Raw genomic sequence first — 20,711 nt, forward strand, 5'->3', positions numbered from 1 at the left:
AGTGAGAGAAAAATTCGCATTATACACTAAACCCCTCTACATGGCATTTATAGACCATGAAAAAGCGTTTGATTCAGTGAGCACCGCAGCAGTGCTGGAAGCAATGAAAGACCAGGGGATAGAGGAGACCTACATACATGACTCCCAGACGGCATATATAAAGGATGTACGGGCAGGACAGTCCTTCACAAGCCAAGCGACAAATTCCCGATCCTCAAGGGCGTACGACAGGGTGATACCATATCACCACAACTTCACAGCCTGTGTGGAAGGGGTAGTCAGGAAGCTTGACTAGGAAAACGTGGTGTTCGGAAAAATGGAGAATACGTGAGCCATTTGATGTTTGCAGACGACAAACTCTTGCTGAGCGAGTCTGCAGAACACTTGCAAAACATGCTTGAGGAACTAAATTCAGAAAGAAAGGCCATGGGGCTAAAAATAAATATGCTCAAGCCTAAAGCAACGGTGAATAAACATGGCGAAAGCGCCCTGCTCAGCATATGCAACGAAACGCTAGAAAACGTAGAGGACTATAACTACCTCGGTCAGGTCGTCTGTGCTGATCCCAACCATGAGAAAGAGATCCTGCGCAGAATAGGTATGGACAAGGGTGCACTCGGCAAGCACTCCGAAACAATGAAAAGTAAGCTACCTATGTCACTCAAAAGAAAAATCTACAACCAGTGCATGTTGCCGGTGATGACATATGGAGCTAAAACTTGGAGCCTTACTAAACAACTGGTCCTCGTTGACCAGCTGGCCATGGTGCTTTTTGTGGAAGAGTAGGAATAGGTCTTAATCTGACCAGAAATAAACACACTCTCTCTCTCTCTCTCTCTCTCTCTCTCTCTCTCTCTCTCTCTCTCTCTCTCTCTCTCTAAAGACAACTCTCGGCTCAGCGGGCCATGGAAAGACGAATGGTAAGAGTAACGTTGAGGGAAAGGAAACGAGCTACTTGGATCAGAAAAGAGACCAGAGTTGAAAATATCAAAGCTCAAATAGGCAAAAGAAATGGCCTTGGGCTGGACACGTAGTTAGGAGAAATGAATGACAACCGACGTACACACACGCAAAGAGAAAATGAGGCGGCTCTAGTTTTCCACACGTGCCGCACTTTTCCGGCTTAGACAGAGAAACTAAATCTCATTCCACATCCCGAGTGGACAGTGAACACGAAAACAGGGAGTGAGCCGAGAGCCGAAACAATGACCGAATCCAAAAAGACCGAACCTAGAGAGATTTCGCGCCTCCGGCGAGCTCGGAACATTCAGCTGGACGGATTCCAGGTCACCCTACAAACCGAAGTCAAACAATGACGGGCCAACAGCCTCTGCTGAAGCGACATTGACGGGGCGAAAGAGGGGGGGGTCAGAGCGAGCGACCATCGCCGTTTATTTATGGAGTCCGTCCCTCCTAGTGTTGGGAAGGGGCCGGCTACCCAGGCAATGTAAGTGAACGAGCAGCGACGGTGGGACCCGGACGTCACTTCCGTGCCCACCGCGGAGTAGCCGCTGCTTTCCCAAAGGGCGCACCACACGCAACCAGAGCGCGCTTCCCGCCCAGCTGCCGCGAGCCACAAGGACCGAGCTGGCATCGCCCGAACTGGCGCACTCGCCGGTTCTGCCGCTCCCCTCGTCTGCCCCTCGACGTGAGCGGGGAGAGCGCGGGCAAGCGAGGCCCCGGCGGCGGCGGCGAGGAGGTGAACACCACGCCGTCGTCATTCTACGTGGAGCTCCCAACCGCGCCGCCCGCCGATCGGGTGTCGTCGTTCCGCGTTTGGGTGTGCGTTCGCGAAGGCATCATCGCCGTCTCTTCCCCGTCGCATCGACGTCAGGGCGTGCTGTTGCTGTGAGTGCCGCGGTTCGGCCGTGGGACGACATGGAATAAGAGCGGCGGAAGAAGATAGTGGCCGTGTCGTCTGCGTCAGCCTCCTGCTCCTTTGTCCCAACTCAGCCGTCTCTCGAAGAAGCGGATTGGGCCCCTCGGAAAGGTACGTTGGGTGCGTTCGTACTTAGAACGGTTTCCTCGTTATTTCGCAACAGCCGGGTCCCTGTGGCATGGGCGTCTCGCTTCGTCTCGTTGGTTCGAAACTTGCTCAGCTCTTCGAGCGTGTTCGCGGCGATGAGGGAGGAATACTGGTTCCCCCGCCGCTCGTCGCGCAGTCCGGCTGCTTACTTTCAGCGTCCGTCTCGTCTACCTCAAGGCGCTCAAGCGATGCCGGGCAGCAGGTATCGCGTGGTGTCGTAGGAGAGGGGCTGTCGCAGTTACATTCACTTCCAGAGTCGTACCATCAACGGTAGGAGGAGGAATAACCCCGAAAGGGAGGCCTCCACAGTCCAGAAGGCCTTGGGCTTGGATCGCCAAAGGAAAAGTTTCAGAATTAAAATTGAAGCACCAAGTGTTTGCATTGCTTCGCGAGTCCGGGTTCATTTCTTTCACTCCAATCACTCCCGCTTAAAAATTTAGGAATGTTCGCTTGTTTGGTGAGCACTTCTACACGTACGAAATACAAAAAAGTGCGCTGAAAATACGCAGGGTCGTGTCGTTTCATTACGACAAAACCAACGGTACAAAACTCGTCTCATGTCGAGGAAAACAGGCGTGGAAATAATAAGGTATTCTGGCTAGCTCCCGTATGTGCGACGGCCTGCCAGAGATCTAATCTCATTCCCTTGAGGTTAGTGTCGTTTTTCGTCTTGCTTTTGTTAAGCAGTGCTATGGGTTTACTGGCGCGTAGTGACGCCATGGCGCAGCTCCGCGGTACAAGCCGCCTGAATAAACACCTGTAAAATATACTCTTCCAAATTATGTGCGGAAAGTGTCCGGAAGCACCGACTACCGTTTACGGAGACAATTGCAGTCCCTCTAAAATTCTTGAAGGCGGTGTGAATCGCATAACATTCCCACGAGTCATTGTTTTACAAGAGGGCTTAACTTTCGCGCTTTTATAGCGCGCCGTTTCGTGCCTCGCGTATTACTACGTACAGCCGGAAAGTTCTTCAGTGGCATGGCACGTAGCGCTGCACTAACACGCCATGACAGTGCAGTGAAATGGCGCGCACGATTACATGAACACACTGCGATTATTCAACTTTGCTTCCTCCGGCATAATTCACAGATTATCTTTACAATTAGCAGAAAACGCAGTAATAGTTTATCTTGCTGGTAACTACGTTTTGCTAGTTTCACCACAGTACGAGGATAATTGAGGTGGAGCACCCTTTAAAGGCAGGCCTCGATGGTATATTAACGGACAACGCGAACAGCCGTCGTCTCGGATCTCCCGACCTCCGCGACCACCCCTACGCGGACTCGCTGCCAGGCGGCCACTTCGAAATGGCGCGAGTGCGACGCTACCTCCGGTTTCTTCACCGCGAGAGATTAAAAAGCATCACCCCTCCACAAATCTTTAAAGGATTTACCCCTCAGCCGATCGCAAGAAATATTTATCAACTAAGCTCTTGCCAACACGGCCACTACACCTCATATCGTCCATAAATGGCAGACACTTGCTGACCGGAAGAAGGGCATTGGCACCGCTGCCCCCTGCACATGTACCTTCTGCCACACTGTGTGTGAAGCAAACATGGACCATCTTGTTCTGCACTGCTCCGCTTTTGATATTCATAGACTGAACCATAATGTTTTTCAAAATTCAGAAATAGAAGCATTACATAGGGACATTCTCGAAAATCCTCAACACCTGGTGACCTTAGCCCAGTTAGGCGTTGCCAGTGTCCTGGCGAGCGTGATTTACTCCCTCCCTATTCCCCCTCTTCCCCCTCCAGCGACCTTCGCTCCTCCCCTTCCTAATAAAATTTATCATCATCTCCCTTGTAGCAGCGCTAACGCTGTAGCATCAGTACTAAGCAACGCTGCTGGACACATCCGAAGAATATGAAGTCAGAGCAGTGTCAGTTGTTTGTCTCTGAAACGAGATTTCGAGATTTCGTTTCACGTGCGACTTCTTAGCCAATCGTCTGAGCGCTCGTTATGGGCCGCCCGAGTATTCGGTTGACTACAAATCACGCCAATGACATTTTGTGTTAAAATGATGTTATAAACCTCATTTTTTGTTTACTCTCAACCGCATTGTGTGCTCCTTCATAGAGTTGGCTTCTCTTCAATACGCGCGTGGTTCCAGTGAACCACAGCTTACAGGGAACATTCAGATCGGATGACAGACCGCGCAAAACCACGTTATCGCCCATGTGCAGCTGTAGCTGTAAATGATTGTTTTTAAGCCTTTGTTACCATGAAAACAGCGCTAGAAACGTTTCCTATGCGGATGATACCTTTGGTCAGCGCAAGCAATCTAGAAGAGACGCGTCAGTGCATTTGCGTGCGTACCGTTAACACAATCGCGTCGGTGTTTAGTGTACGTACAACTCCTGTTGTCCCGGACAATTGTACTAAATAGTAATTAACGCACTGTCGTGCCTTGCCCCCACGTGTACCCACCAGAACGCTTTTAGCGTTAATAAAGGCGTGCTTCTGGATAGTCTAATGTAAAGCCACTAGATTTAGTTACTTATACTAGATTGATGACTTATTTAGTGACTAGTCTAGTGCATCCGGATATATAATAAGATGCGTAAAAATCAAGGTACAATGTACACACAAACATTACAGACATGCTGCTAACAGAATAGAAATCTTCAGTGCGTATGTACGCACTTTCCACAGCACCCGTGAATCACACCGGACACGTGAACACCAAAAACGCTTCCCCTGAATGCACAGAGTTCGGAATTCGCGGTGTCGTTTAATGTCTTCCCCTAATTGGACGTAGTGAAAATCACGGACCTCAAAGGTAGCCGCGTGAACGGCGTTATCCGGACGTTCCCGCTTCTCCGTCCCAGGAAGAAATTACCCAGGCGGCGGTGTGTCGGCGTTGAAAGATGACAGCGCCGCCCTCGTGGGCCAGCCGGTTTTTCGGCCCTCGTTTCGTTTGCTCTCCCCTCCCGGCGGAGGCCGACGCTATTATTCCCGGAAAAGAGGTCGACGACTCGATGGCCGCACGTCTCTGCTGACAAGGACGACTGCTTGCACGCCGGCACATCGCCAGGAAAGCACCGATCGCTGCAGTGCTTGAGTGCAAAACAAGGCGCGAACATCAGGAGGGCAGACAAGACAAGGATAGTCCGTACGTCTATACGTGGGGTAGCGCCGTATTTTGCTGGCGGCTGCTAGACATGTTTCCAACTGGGCCAGCGCTTAATTTTGCTGGAATTGGGCTGCACTGCCTCCTCACAATAAAGAGGACAAAAGGGTCGACAAACGAGCCGGTCCGTACACATCCATAATGAACGAACAGCGCCAATTTGACGGGACGAAGAGAAGACAACGACAGAGGAGAATACCCTCATCGGAGGGATGGGGATGGATCACTTGGTCGCTGTGAAGCACTTCTTTCTTCCTTGATTTCTTTCTTCGGTTCCTTTCTTTCCCCCTTCTTTCTGTCTTTCGCTCTTCACTTACACTGCGAGCGGCCGTTTGCAGCGCCAGAACACCACACAGGAACGCTAAACCTTTATCCTACCGACGGATGCACCCCGGAGTCCAGCACCCCGGAGTCCAGCACCCAGCAGGCGGCGTCGACATCGGGCCTCATGAGTATCGTAATGCGATAGAACTAGAGGCTCTCCTAAAACTTATCCGCTCCGGGGAAAGTAGTTCACCATATTCACCTTCTCTCGTATACGCGTTCCTTTTGCTGCGCAGCGGTCTCTGTTCCCTTTGGCCTGCAGCGACGGCGTAATGAATAGGCAGGGACAGATGTGTATCTTTACTTGCGCGTGCAGCGCGCACTGCTGTTGTAACATAGTATCTTGTCCTTCCTGTCGTGAGAGGAAGGAGCTAACGTACAGTTTCTTTTAATACATACTAAGAAACTATGGGAACTAGTACAAACAACGCAAGCATTCGCGGCCCTTGTGGTGTTCTCACCACGTGGCGTCGCTCGTGACCGCATTCTCAGCGAAACGCATGCGCGATGCATGTGCCAGTGGCTGTTTGTGGTGTGAGGCACTCAGCGAGGGGCGACCTCGCGTGATGACAGACCAACGGGAAAGGGAGCGACGGCGATGCACTGAACGGAGTGTTCTTCCGTACAGCGGAAAAAGTGTTCGTCGTTAGGCAGAACAGTTTTTACTGAATGAGGACAAAGACAAAGCCAACAACACAACGAAAGATTGCTGTCCCGCTGCGATGAATATGAAAATTTGTCTGAATTCACGAAGCTCCGCAGTACTTACTGATGAAGTGAAATTACGCGCCCTGATTTAACATTGAGGTCAACACGACGCCGGTTGCTGCTGGATATTGTTCTTGTTGATGATGATAATTAGAGCCACGTCGCTTGTTTCGTCTGTGATTAGAGGCGGCTTCCCATTCGTATATACAGGGTGATCGAAGTTAGGTCGACAGATTTTAGGTGCGGAGTACCTTAGGACCGCACAATGTCCGTCCGCGTCCGTGCGCATAGCATTTACAATCGCAAAAAATCACACAGGCACCAGCAGGATTCGAGCGTGTGTCTGGTAGACCAGAAAGAGTTAGTGTCAGTCGTCTTACCCATTGGACTACGATCGTAAGTTAGTACCCGAGAGTCAAATGGCTTATTCCCTCGCCTGTAACGGTGCGGAGCACTTTAGGAACTTCCAATGTCCGTCCCCGTCCATCCGTGCGCACACCACCATCAAGCGAAAATCAAGCGAAATTCGATTTGAGCCGTGATTTGCAGTTTCATTTAGGGAATAATCAAGGTGCAACTCACGGCTCAAATCGAATGACGGTCGGAGCGCAAATCGGATGTCACTCGGAAAGCAACTTGGATGTCATTTCGAGTCCCCGTACTCCGCACCTTCGCCATCATGCACGGAGTGGAGATGCTGCCATTTTTTTTTTTAAATTAGGCGCTTAGATGTACGCGAAGACCACCGCTACAGTGAGGTTATGCGCTAAGGGGGACACACAATGAGTTGGTAACTATTGATGTCGCTGGCTTAATTAAATAAAATTGAATAATAACTTTTTAATGGATTCAGTAAGCAGGCATTGAAAAGTATTGAAAAGTTCGGACGCAATCGCGTTTCTACGCAAAGTTCATTTGGCAGAATTGTTCTAGCGCATCCGTACTCCGAGATATCGAACCGCGAAGAGTGAAAACTTCCTGTTTACGTACATTTAGACACACTCGCCCCCACCGTTTTATGCTGCAGAGCAAACTTTCATAATAATAATAAAAAAATTCCGTTCGCATGATTACGCATGCTAGGCAGTGAAGACCGGCGCGAAGCTCCTCCCTTTTGTGGCGTGCCTGCTGTGTACGGTGTGTAGGTTGACAACAAAGGGGGGGGGGGGGGGGCGGAGGGGGGAGGATAGGCAAAAATGATAACTGGCACCCTTCATTCTTGGCTGTCGTTATTGCAATCTGAAGCAGGCGGAAAGGGTCTTGAAACACAGAAAAAACGGGAGGAGCTTTGCGCCGGTCGTCGCTGTCTAGCATGCGAAATCTTGCGAATGGCAATTAAATTTCGCAGTTCGATATTTCGGAGTACAGATGCGCTAGAAGAATTCTTTCAAACGAAACGGCGTAGAAACACGATTGCGTCCGAACTTTTCAATACTTTTCTTACCGCAGCCACTAAAAAGTTAAATTATTCAATTTTAGTTAATTAAGCCACCGACATCAATAATTACCACCTAATTCTGTGACCCCCTGGGCGCATAACCTCACTAAAGAAGTTCGTCTTCACGTAAAGCTGAGCGCCTAGATTAAAAAAACCTGTCGACTTCATTTTGATCACCCTGTATAGAGGCATCGATTGTAAACAACCGCCTTGGTTTTCTATTCGAGTTATCTGTTCTATTCTTAACAAGTTTTTTTGACCTGCGAATTCTTTTCCCGCTCATCTTCTTACTCAAGCGTGTATACAGAATTTCACAGAATTTCTAGCTTAAATTTTGTTTGCTCGATCGGACACGTAAGACCCGCAACGGTCTAAAGGAAGCTGTGGCAGAAGAGACAGTGAAATATACGTGCAAAATTTCAGGGTTGGCCATGGCTAGGGGCCATAGAAACACTCTAACGCGTATCGTATGACTCGACTCGTAGCAGCACAAAATTTGTACAAGAGGATCGTGCGCAGCCAAGCGGCTAACAGAGCGCCCCTGCCTCAGTACGCGCAGTTTAGTCTATCATGGCAACCAGCCCGATGTCCTCCGTTGTAGCAGTGAACAGATAACATAAACACACCGCGTTCGAGTGCCAAGTCAGTGAGACAAAACACCACTGCAAGCGCAGAAAAAAAAAAAAAAAAAGATTGCCCCCAATGTGCGGTGTGAACGAGGTTTAACAGCGAAGCCAAACGAGGGCTCGACACGCAACACTATTGACTGGGGCGCAGTCCAGACGAGTGCAAGACTCAAAATTCGGAGTTTGTGATTTGGCTAGAAGGACTACAGCGTTATCCTAGCAAACAAACTTGGGGATGTCTTTTTCACGGTGGTTTTGGGATGTTGCTGGGATGGCTTAGGAGCAACGCACTGCGGCTTCATGTTATTTGTAAAAAAACGTCGGCTAATAGTTATCCATGATACCTGCTGAGATGGAACTTTCAATGCTGATGTAGTCCTTTGAGCAGTCCAACGCCATACAATTTTTGTTGGGAACGTTTCAATAAAGCTAGAGTTACAGTCGTTTACTGTAACCATATTCCTCCTGAAGAAGTCCACGTATACTGACAACAGACAAGAATTCCTAGTTGTTTACAACTTTGAACTAATTATGGCAACTAAATGAAACCCGGCGTGATGATAGAGCCGTCTTAGCAGCAAATAAATTTCCGATATGTTTACATTAGCTTGAGAAAGCATTGTCGAGAAAGTTGGCTTTGCCGCAAAGCCAACTGCGTGAACTGCCTACGTTTTGTGTATACGCATGCCGGACACGATTGAGCCAACGGGGGTTATCGGTACACAGATTCGCAGAAAAGACCATAACACGTCGTGCATAACGAGCTCCTCAATCACAATTACTTAGCGCGCATGAGTACATGTAGCGCCACGTAAACGAGTGCTCAGGTCTAGATATACAGACTGTTGGGAAATGGCTGGAATATGCGGAGGCAGAAATACACCAAGGCATGCGCTGTTGAAGAAGGGAACGAGTGGGCTTTCACTACAGGCCAGGTTTTTTTTTCTTTTAAGCTCGCAATGGCGCTCAGTTACACCCGCGTGTGTTTCTTAACTTTAGTGTTTAGCTGTCCGCGTTCCCGTTTCCTGGCAGCACCTTTTATAAATGGCTAACAGGAATGCGCAAAGGCTCAGATGCGCACGGTTGTCTCATGGGGGGTCTAGTTCAGTTCTGGTGTTTTTTTTTTTTTCCTCGTGGGGTGGGGGGTACGAGAGTATAATTCAAATGTAATCTGCGTGCGTACAAAAAGCACAATCTGCTTTACATTTTTGTTCTCTGCTTCCTTTCCGTCTGATTTCCTTTTTTGTCCGTCCTTTCGTCTGTAGCTTCAAATGAGGTGGAGAGGAAGAGCGGCCTACTATACTGGGTGACAACTTAAAAGAACGGCACCGGAAGTTGCCGCTGTGCCTTATCACCGTAGCCGGATGTTTCTCCGCGCGGCGAAAGTAGGGCATTACTGGGAATATTTTGAACATGGCGTGAGCCGTTCCCGTGATTTTTTGGACTTAATATGCTTATAAACGACTCCAGTGACGACAAACAAACTGCGTGAGACAAGGCAGACGATATCACGCATTCATAGCAAACCCCTTTCAAAACGCGCGCGCACTGACGTCACGGGTCCGGCGCTTTGGCGGAGTGATACACTACATGAGGTGGTGCCGTTCTGGAGTTGTAACCGAGTGTAATCGTTTTCCCTCTGCCTTTGTTGCTTATCACTTTCATTTCACCCCCCTTTTTGCCCTCCTGGAGGGCAGGTGCGGGAAATATAATGGCGCTCTTTACTGCTACTGCATTTACACAGCTGACGGTGTCTGGCCCGCGCTCCCAACCTGCAGGGTCACTTCTGGGTGCTGCCGCATAATGTATATTTAAAATAAGACTTCAGTAAGGCTTAACCTAAGATAAAATAAGCATCATATTCTGAAACCGTTATATCTGACGAGTTTCTCACGTGATTGCACAATACCGCGAGACATAATCAAGACTAGTGTTTACATTAATGCAGGATAACGATGGAAAACATACTGCACGAACCTTTTTTTCCCGTTTTCGGAAAACTGGCGAATTTGCGGATGTGCCGTCTACATTTGGGGTTCGGGCTTTTCCGCAAGTAAGAAGAAAAAAAAAAAAGGAAAGACGCAAATGGTACGTAGGAGTGGCGCCAGAGTCAACTTTTAAAATGTCGTTCATAATCGAATAGGGTGTGAACCTAAACCCTCCGAGAAAGACCAGATCTGTTCGGCGGCGAATTTTTCATCCTGCGACGTAATGAAGCTAGTCGCAAAGTCCCACGAGCCATATGACATAACGGTCGTGCGAACCATCATGCATCATCAGTTTTGTCTTTTTGGTCCACGGTTGTTTTTAACCTCCTGTCGCAGCTAATCGGAACGCACGTACACGCACACGCGCGCACCTACGCATCTTCAAAGAAAAATCCCGGGCCATCTCCACTAACGTGAAACCTGGGGAGGGGCGAAGCTCGCAGTGTATAAGTATATTCTTGGCGCCTTAACGTTTTTGCCAACGGAGAAGAAACAGTTGGGGGGTAGAGGCGGACAGCTTTGCTGTTAAAGTCTCTTGTCTTTGAAGCGCGAGGCGTAAAGGAGTGTCGCGGTGTTTCTTAGTACCGTGGCTACATGAGACGATTACGACGACGACAGGAGACGCCAACAGCCCCAGCCCCTAATAGAAGAAAACCCGCCCACCCCGTAGTTACACGGCAACTGTACGTAAGCATGCTAACTAGGTTGCCGTCCTACTCGGACACAGTTGTATGCGCATTTCTCGATCCCGACCAAGCAGGCCACATGTTTCTGCCAATGACCGTATACTCGAATGACGTCGCCTGAACGCCTTGTCTTACGAGAGGCTCTGTGCGGACCTTGTGGAAAGGAACTTCCTGCGTGCCAGACATGCGCGCAGCCTGCTGCTTTGCTCGGTGAGTTTGCTGACGTCTAGTTGTCTGCAGCCACCCCTGCGGTATGAGACGACAAGCAGACGAGACCGCCCGTCGCGCGTTGTTCTAGCTGTCGCGCCGGTAGCAGCGGAAACGCCGTGCGAGCTGAACGCCCTGAAACCCTACAACCCTGAAACGCCGTGCGAATCAGCTGCGCATCGCTTTCAGTTTCAGACACGCCGCATAGTGCGCAGCAAGGCCACGCGGTCTTTTAACCGGTCCCTCGTAAGACCGCGCTGACTAAAGTGCTGAGAACGCCCGGAGGAATACACGATCGTCGGCGTGGCTCCGCGGGGTGGAAAAGGTAGGGTGCAGTTCCGCGCATTTCAATTCGCGAATCCCCTTGGCGTGCCTATGTAGCTATGCGGTCGTTTCCTGCGTCGGCCAGAAGTCGTGCACTGTGGAGCGCGTTCTGCTTTGCCAGCGATTGCCTTTGTGTAGTTTTCGGTTGGCTCCAACAGCAAGATGGGCCGGCAACACGCGTGCCGTGTGAAAATATCGGAGCGAAGCGCCAGCTATCATAACAAAGCGATGTTTTTTGTTGTTGTTGTTGTTGTTGTCGCAAGCTCGGATTTGTTTAGCCCTGCACATTGATCTGTTTGCAGTGAACGTCTATATGCAATTACCCGCCGCGGTGGCTCAGTGGCTAAGGCGTTGCGCTGCTGAGCACGAGATCGCGGGTTCGATTCCCGGCCGCGGCGGCCGCTTTTCTGATGGAGGCGAAAAGCAAAAACGCCCGTGTGTACGAGACTTCGGCGCACGTTAAAGATCCCCAGGTGGTCAAAATTAATCCGGAGCCCTCCACTACGGCGCGCCTCATCGCCTGCGTTGCGTCGGCGCGTTAAAACCCTACAATCAATCAATCAATCAATCTATATGCAATTACTTAACCGTCCTGAATCTAAATACTTGGGCTTTCAAGCATAGATGTCAGTATATGCTTTTTTTTTCGCCGCAAGCGTTATGGTCTGTCTTTCGAAGCCAGCGTGACACGCGCCTCCGCAAACGATTTGAATGCATAAACTTCGGAATCTGACGCCACTGCGACTACTTGCAGGCACTTCGTGCACGAAGTGCCTGCAAAACGAATTGCATACGCGCTCGCTCTACAACTCGGCCGGTCAGTTTAAATGACGCCGTGAAACGCTGCCGGAAAATCAGACGGGAGTATGTCATAACGTGAGGCCCGCTTCCGTGACATCGATTCAGATACCTCAGCGGAATATACGGCGAAGACCGCAAAAACGGGGCGTCACATAGGGAGCTAGACTGCGACCAATGCTCTTCCACGAACGGCCGCTTCTTCGCCGCTGCCGTTACTTTCTCAACCACCCTCCGTGGTGGCTGAGTGGCTAAAGCGGCGGTGATGCTGAGCCCAAGGACGCGGTTTCGATTCCCAACCGCGGCGGCCGCTTTTCAGTTGTAGGCGGAAAGTGAAAACGCTCGTGCGTCGCAATTTCGGCGCACTTATAAGATCCCCGGTTGGTTAAAATTAATCCGTAGCCCTCCTTCATTACGACGCGCCTATAGCTTCGACGCGCTACTACTCCGACAGTTGAATTTTGAACACTTCCTCAACCTCGGCCACACATCCTGTCTTCTTCACTGAATGAAGGCGCTCCCACCCAGGGCCGGGCGGTCTTTTGTTGACGCGTCTTCGCGGTGCGCACGGCAGGAGCGGAAGGGGGAGTTCGGCTGGTTCGGCCTTGAGGCGGGAACAGCAGACGACCGGATTGCGCTCCGCCGATTATCGTCTGCTTCCTCTCTCTGCGGACACGCTGGCAGATGTTGCGTGCGCGCGCCCTAACACCTCTTTGTGCTTGCGCGGAAGAAAAAAAAAAGGGCGCGCTGGTGGGAATCTTCCGGTTGCGCAAGCTCGACTGTTAAGGATGCTATAAACTCGCAAGGGCTTCATTCAGGGGAATAAACAAGCGCAAGCTTTCGTATTAGTAGATCCTTCTTATTGAAAAAAGGAAGACCACAGGTCGCGTTTAGAAAAGCGGGGGGAAGGGAAGGGAAGAGAAAGAAAATACAAGGAGTTCCTAAAGGCTCAGTTCGTTGAGAGCAGAATGAATGGACGATTTCTCACTATCTGCAATGGGACTGGCGTGAACGCTCGATAGTTATGGATCATGTGTTCGCTACGGGTATATCCGGTGAAGGCCGTTCTAAACAACTCGTTCTAGACCTCTTTTAAGTGAGTAAACTGCATTTTGGGGTCACTGTTTCGATGCAGTGTAATTAAGTGAGCGTGTAGAGTGTGATGTGCGGTATCTGGAAATGGCCAGGAACGATCAAATCAGGCGTGCAAGATCCGATGATGGCAGCAACGTTTACGTTTTATGACTCATAACAGTCCGTATTGCATACTATAATTCTAGTACATTATACAGTACGCGTCACTTGGCTCGGCGCTGTGCGCGTATGCGATCGCCCAGCGCATACGATCGCCCACGCTTTCGGAAGTGAACTATTTTCTTTTGCCGGGTGGATTTGTTGGGTGTCGTCTTCTCAGGCGCCGGCCTCAGGTCATCGAAGCCACCGGAAACGCCGTCCAGGGGGTCGTCTACGCCCCGTCCGCTTGCATGCATCCTCGAAGGAAAACAATGCGTGACAGCTCGATAAAAACGCGTTCTGGATGTATGTGTTTGTCGTGTCTTGCTCGATGCGGACGCAAGTTCCCTATCGATCGAAGAGCCGCTGCTCTGCGGCTTCGACATCTCTATAGGAATCCCAGTTATTTCTCTGAATTATATGTTACGCACACCGGCCAGGTTCGCCGGGATGGCATTAGGGAGTAGGGAAATATGACCGGGGGGCGGGGGGTTGACAAATTAGTAGCAATAGAATCGAATAATTTACATTTAGTTTAGTTACAGCAGAGCAGGAGCTGAACTGTTTCGTGCAAACTACTAACAAGCTACACCACTGGTCATTTGCTAAATCGTCGACGTGGCTGACGCCGCCATTTTCAGGAAGTCCTGGGAATACTGTCGAGCGTAACAATGTTCGCCCCCGCTACACTTTGCCAAAAGAACGCGATTGAGGGTTCTGTCAGACATGTATGCGCGGAACCGGGTGCAATTTTTCTATGCTATGTTGAACTGCCTCTCGTATTCAGCATTCCTGTGGTACTGCCCAGTTCAACTTGCGCGAATGGCCGCCCCACAATGCTTTTTAACTTTCCTCCATGCTTTTTAAGCTCTTTACTGATTACGATGTTAATTGGTGTTGGATTGGATTGTCAGGTAGCTCCGGCGCAATGTGGCCACACAGGGAGAAATGTATGGCCAGACACGGGTGCGTATTCGGGAGATTTTTGTTTCGGTCGTACAATCGTACAGCACCATTAAAATTTGGGAGTCCCCCGGACAATTCGGGAAACCTGGCAGGTACGCGTTATGTGTACTTGTCTCATTGTAGAGCTGTATATGTGTCTACGATGGTAAGATTTTTCGTGTCCGCGAATAAAAATCCGCTTTCGGCACATTCCCACTTATGAAAAAAGCACTTATATGGGATTGACCTGTATAGAGATAATAAAGGCTCCGCGCTCCACGTTACGAACGCCGTCACCCTCTGCCGTGACCCGGTTCCAGCCGAACCAGAGTATGCCACGAATTACAAAGCTATCGTCACTACCATTACCAAATGACTAAAATAAATACATGGTCTTGTGCTAATCCTGTATGATGTGCTAAAACTTCACTGGTCATCTTCATTTTTTCCCTTCAATTCTTCAGCGGTTACCGAATTTCGAACCTGTTTTTCTCATCGGCCTGGTGCTTGTACCGTGTAAGCCGCAACAGCTGCACTCAAGATGCCTAAAAGCCATGGCGGCAGCGGGCACGTTTAACAGAGAGCTCGCCATTCTCTCAAAACCACCGTCGTAGGCGCTTCTTCAAATGTCGCTGCAGACGTCCAGCATCCTGTACGGTTTGTGCTAACGCGATAAGTGTGAAGCAGCGCGCCGGAAGGCCATTACACTGTTGATCATACAGTTAGCGCGCCGCTGACAGCGCAGCCGTTCTTCTGAAGCTGCAGAGTATTTCTAATGGTTCCCATTTTGGCTTGTTGACGAAGCAGCACGAGCGAGTTCCCTTCCCATCTGCGGCGGGCCTCAAGCACGTACAACCCAAACGGCTCAGGCGTCTATTGATACCGAGCCTGGCGATTCGTTCAATTTGCTTTCCAGTGCAAGGAGCAAGAAGAGCGATCGCTGGAACCATTACTCACAAAGAGCAAGCCGCGGCGACAACGAGCAACAGAGGCGGGCGCAGGAACAGTGCTTAGGGGCTACCCAAGCGTGCCTCGCTTTAATCACCCTCCGGCGGCCGTAACCATTATTAAAGCCGGTGCAGTGGAAGGGTTGGCGCCGAAGGGCGGCACGACGGGTATGCACCGCGAGCAAGGTTCGACTCCTGCAGGAGAAGCAAGCGAAGCTGAAGCGCAAGAAGTGGCCGGTCCAGAGCGCGGCGCCTGCAGAACTCGTTTGGCGCGGAGAACGGACGTTGCCCCAGCTGCAGGGGGAACGACGGCGCAGTTGTTGACCGAAAAGGGTGGAGAACCCGGCCCCGGCGACTGCGGTTCGGGGTGGCGGCGTCGGTGGCGCGTCTCGAAGAAAGCTGGGTCGCGACGTTGTCAAGGGGCCGGGATTCGCCTTGACCGGATGGCGCGCACAATCTCGGAAAGGGAGACGACCCTATCGGGGCCGTGTTGCCTTGTTGCTGCGAGCTCTGCGGCGTCGCAGAGCCGCCAAGTGTGCCTTGTTGTGGCGGGGCGGCGCCCTTTTTGTCAGCTGGCGCGGCGATGGGCGACAGCGCCCCGCGATTCTCGGTTGAAGAGGACTCCCACCTCCCAACTTCTTTAACCCAATCTGGGGAAAAATAAGTCGGTTCATTCGTTCATTCGGAAACGGAGGCCTTTCGCTTTAATCAACCCTCGAGTGTGCTTAGAGGGATCACCTCGGGCAAATTCCGTAGGACGGTTCTGTAAGGAAAACAACTGGCAGATTTTGCGTCGTTGTAAATAGTTTGGTTCCCCTGTGTTGACAGCGTTGTTGGTAGCTTTTATACAAAACTGAACTTCGTGAATTATACTAAACGTGGACGCAGATTGCGACACACTAGATCAGGGGTTGGCAACCTGCGTTCCGCGGGACGCAGCAGCCCGTCGTCAGAACCACCCCCCCCCCCCCCCTTCTCCTGCCACTTCCTACCAGTTTTAGGGGCGAAGCTCCTAAAGCCATGGGTCTGTCCATCCCTTGTATTTCGTGGTACGTGACCGCCGCATGCTTTCGGAGATGTCGCAAAGGGGGCCGCGTTGCACGCGCAAGAACCGGCTGCGACCGGCAGCGCAAACTCGGCACCGGGAGCGCGAGCTGGTCTGTGTTCGCCAACGGAGGCGCGAGCGCACGTGTACTGCGAGGGGGAGATTGTTGAAAGTTGAAAGTTTATTGCGACAACATGTACAAGATCACGCAAGAGATCGCGCCACGAACGCAGGCAGTCGTTCTCGGAGATCGAACGAGACGCAAGGACCTTTGCTCGTTTCCTCTCGTCTTGTTCGGGCACAAGTTCGCCCTAAATAAAAGTTGTTTCTTTACCGTTGTGTCCCATCCTACGTGACAAATTGTGGTGGAGGTGCGGGGTAGTCCTCGGTGGCGCGGGGTCTTTCACCAGGTCTGGGCCTGGGAGCATTGACTCCGAAAATAAAAGTTGATTTGTACAATGTACGCACACAGTCTTACGTCTTTCTTAATGATGTAATGAGCGAACTTTCACGGGAGAGTTACGGTTACCGATGATCTCCCCCTCTCGAGCTTCGCCCCACTTATCATCATTCATTCCGTGGATATGGCGCGATTTTTTTACCTCAAATGAGGTTAGAAGGGAGACACGAACAGAGAATTGGCCGCTTCCAGTTGGCATTGTCCTCCATCTTCACACTTAGCCAGATTATTGTCAATTGTGGTCAAATATTATTGCCAATTGGCAGAGTTTTTTCTCTTTGCCTGCAGCCCCCCTTCCCCCATCCCGATTTACCGTCCGGCCCTCCGCCGTGTCGGCTTCATGCAAGTCGGTCCTCCACCTCAAGAGGTTGCCGACCCCTGCACGAGATCATCCCTTGCTTCGCATCGTCTTGCTCCATGTAGGTTGAGGTGGTCGATGTATCGCGCATGGAAACTGCGCCAATTGTCGCAAAGAAAAAAAAAACAGCATCAAGTTATTTTTTCAAGCAGTTGGTACGGTCTTAAAATATTCTGATATTCATGGGCGCGCGCGTACACGCACGCACGCAAGTTCTTCGACTTGCACGCACGCAAGTCCATGATACGCAAGTTCGGACTAATTGGAGTTTTATACCATGGTCCTTTGAGCGCGTATTTTAAAGGAGTATGGAATAGAAGGAACACGTACACAGGGCGTAACTGTTAGCCATGTACAACTGAACCGTATTTGGACAAATCATTTCCCGAATAAATCTGGAAGTAGCGCCTTGTGTGCCGCCCTCGTGGCCCGTTTACAAGTCGTGTGTACGACAACGAACCTTATATTAGTGGTGTGTGGCAGCGTGTTCGTCACCATCATGCCAGAAGCAACTTATTTGTATTCCCAGTAGGACAAAGGTTCTTGTGCTGCTGAGCACGAGGACGTGGGTTCGATTACAGGCCGCGGCGGCCGCTTTTCTGATGGAGGCGAAAAGCAAAAACGCCCGTGTGTTCGAGATTTCGGCGCACGTTAAAGATCCCCAGGCGGTCAAAATTAATCCGCGGCCTTCTACTACGGCGCGCCTCATTGCCTGCGTTGCGTCGGCGCGTTAAACCCTACAGTCAATCAGTCAAATCAACAAAGGTTCCTCTCTTAGATCGTGCACTATAGCAGCAACTCTGGAGCGTTCGCGTGTACAAGAACGTCCTCTTGAGTGCAGGCGACCTGGATTCCGCATCTGTCCTTTTGCCGTGTTAAGGTATACGTAGTTACCTTTCTACTTCGCGGAGACAGATCATATGTGCATGTGGCACTGCCCAGCGAGCTGCGTTATATGCTCTTACGCCGACATTGATAGCGGTGTCACAACCCTGACATCGATTGTGATAGTTTGTTTCTGGTGTGTGCGCGAGCACGCGCGACGACGTCGTTCATGACCCCAAATTAACCGTCGATGATTACATATATTCGACCAGCCGAACAAAGTTACCCCAGTCGATGATTGATATTCGCAGCGTTGACTCAATGCTGCCTCGTACCGTAAAATCTTGACTGTAGCGTTTAACGCGCCGACGCAACGCAGGCGGTGAGGCGCGCCGCTGTGGAGGGCTACGGATTAATTTTGGCCACCTGGGGATCTTTAACGTGCGCCGAAATCTCGTACACACGGGCCTTTCTTTCCTTTCGCCTCCATCAGAACAGCGACCGCTGCGGCCGGGAATCGAACGCGCGTCCTAGTGCTCAGCAGCACAATGCCTTAGGTATCGTAAAATTTTCGTCCTACCAAAGCGACGGGTATCGAATGTTGCGTGAAAGCGGGGAGAAAACGACAGCTTTACGGCAGAATGTCAATCGACTGGTTAAGCTCAAACTGACATTTCTGTAGCTACATGTGAATCGAATGTGTGCAAGCGTCGTCATCCTGCAGTATAATCGTACTGCGCGGGCTGCTGCTTCGCCGTGTTGTGAACTTTAAGCCCCTTTCCTACTGCTGCTATCATTTGAATATTTTCTGAAATGTTTTAAACTCCGCAAGGGGTACTCGCAAAAAGCACGGATTTGCAAGATCGTGCAAGGTCGTACAGTCATCCATAGGCTTAGCCGGATCATCAGATTTGACTTTAGCGTGAAATATCTAAAAAATTCCAACGAAAAACTGCTCAAACGAATTTTAAGTGCCCCGTTAACCTTGAAAATATTGAAGCAGTTGACTAAATTAGCTTACACCAAAACAGGAGGTGATAAAAGTGGGTGAAGCGTTGCTCCAGCTGAGACTGTGGACGACTAAGTTATGGCACTGCGTTACTTACAAGATGTATGAGGGTGCGTATACCAAGCGGTGGGATTTCAGAACAGGTGGCTTACGGAGCACGCAGACGTTATATGTCGCTGCGCATTTTAACAGACAGTCTGTCGTACGGGCGGTTACACGCACCATTAGAAGCGGCGATTTCTTTTCTTTTTTCTTTTTTTCATGGCTGGACAGAAGCGCGGCGAAGCCGGTTTCTGCCGCGTCGACGTCCAGGCATGAGCAGGCTTGGGGCTCGTTCTTCTTCTCTTTTTTTTTTTTTTGTCGCTGCATTAACTCGCTGTGATGCGCTTCGGTCGCAGCCATCTTAGCACGGCTAGAGAGACGCAACTGCAAGCCCTTGGGCAAGGCAGATATGGGTTTTCGATCCACCAATCGCGATCAAATTATCATGGCCAAGTTTTCGTACGAGGTCCCACCGGATGATAAGATTTCGATATTTTTTTGCCGTACAAAAACAACGCAGGCGCATTGCTGTGGTGTAACTCCATTTCCATTTTAATCGCCTGTTACTGAGGACAGCGCATCATTTATGATGCACTGCGGGTACAACTTGCCGAACCGGTTCGTGTGAACGTCAAAAAAGAAAATATAAAAGTTTGCCCTCGTCAGTGGCAGTGGCGCTGTTGCTTATCGTTGGAAAAACTTGAGGAACAAAACAGAAGCTGGGGGAAAGAAGGGCGTATACGCGGTCTTCCGCCCACGACATGCGGGCGTGCAACGCTTCCGAGAGCGGTGAGTAAACGTTTGCCGTTTCTCATTACAAGACGCGTTTGGTAACAGCACGAGCAGAAAACTGGGCAAGCGAGGAAGAAGGCCGAGCGATAAGTTGCTGCAGGGTCGCGGGCGTAGCAACAAACTGTACGGCACGAATCCGGGAATAAGGCTGGAGCCACGAAGGTCGCAGAGCGGCGGTACTTTCACGCAGTGGTCAGGCTTGTGTGACCGCCGCGCGGCTACGCATGCCTCCGTGACCCCGTTACATTGAGCAGCGCTGCCCCGCGGCAGGAACACCGCCAAGTCGACAAGGCTTTGGCGTCGACGCACTTCAACACCGCGTAGGTAAGGATTCCTGTAACTTCTTCGCTTTGCCCATGGACTGTAGACGCTTCGTCTTCTTGGACCTCGTCCGTTTGTATACGGACGGATTTGCGTGACGACGCCTTTGATGCCAGGGCTGTCGCTGGGCCTTCGCGTCACGGTGGTGTGGACGAAAAAATTGCAGCCTTGACTGAGTGAAAAGTACCAGGCTCGAGCCGCGTCTTTTTGCTCGACGAAGCGTCGCGCGGCGCCGCGCACGAGTTGGTCTGCGCGATCGCCACTCGCGCTGACATTCGCACGGACAGTGTACTGTATAAGCGCTGTGCGGCGGTCCAGCCTGCCGGGCACTTTTATAATGGGAAACACGCATGGCCGCGCCCCCTTTTCCCGTCTATCTTCTTTTTCCTTTTTCTACCAATATCGCTAATTGCTGTTCCGTGCTCTTGCGACGATCGTCCGTCTCCTGCAGCCGCTGGCTGTAAAAACAAG

The 20,711-nt window shown here is 50.8% G+C and overlaps 1 protein-coding gene across 5 annotated transcripts in view; it reads left to right on the top strand.

Annotated features, from left to right (window-relative positions):
- The first annotated feature begins 1,465 nt into the window (after nucleotides 1-1,465).
- The window catches only part of LOC144152855 (uncharacterized), a 31,200-nt gene continuing 11,954 nt past the window's right edge, over nucleotides 1,466-20,711 (top strand). Inside the window, exon 1 of one of the 5 annotated variants that reach the window (XM_077684350.1) lies at nucleotides 1,466-1,990. The gene's annotated coding sequence lies outside the window, so the exon portion shown is untranslated. The other 4 variants (XM_077684354.1, XM_077684356.1, XM_077684353.1 and 1 more) reach the window with 4 other exon arrangements.

Source organism: Haemaphysalis longicornis, unplaced genomic scaffold, assembly GCF_048455015.1.
Source record: "Haemaphysalis longicornis isolate Haplotype H1 unplaced genomic scaffold, Haemaphysalis longicornis Haplotype H1 scaffold_9, whole genome shotgun sequence".
Taxonomy (NCBI): domain Eukaryota; kingdom Metazoa; phylum Arthropoda; class Arachnida; order Ixodida; family Ixodidae; genus Haemaphysalis; species Haemaphysalis longicornis.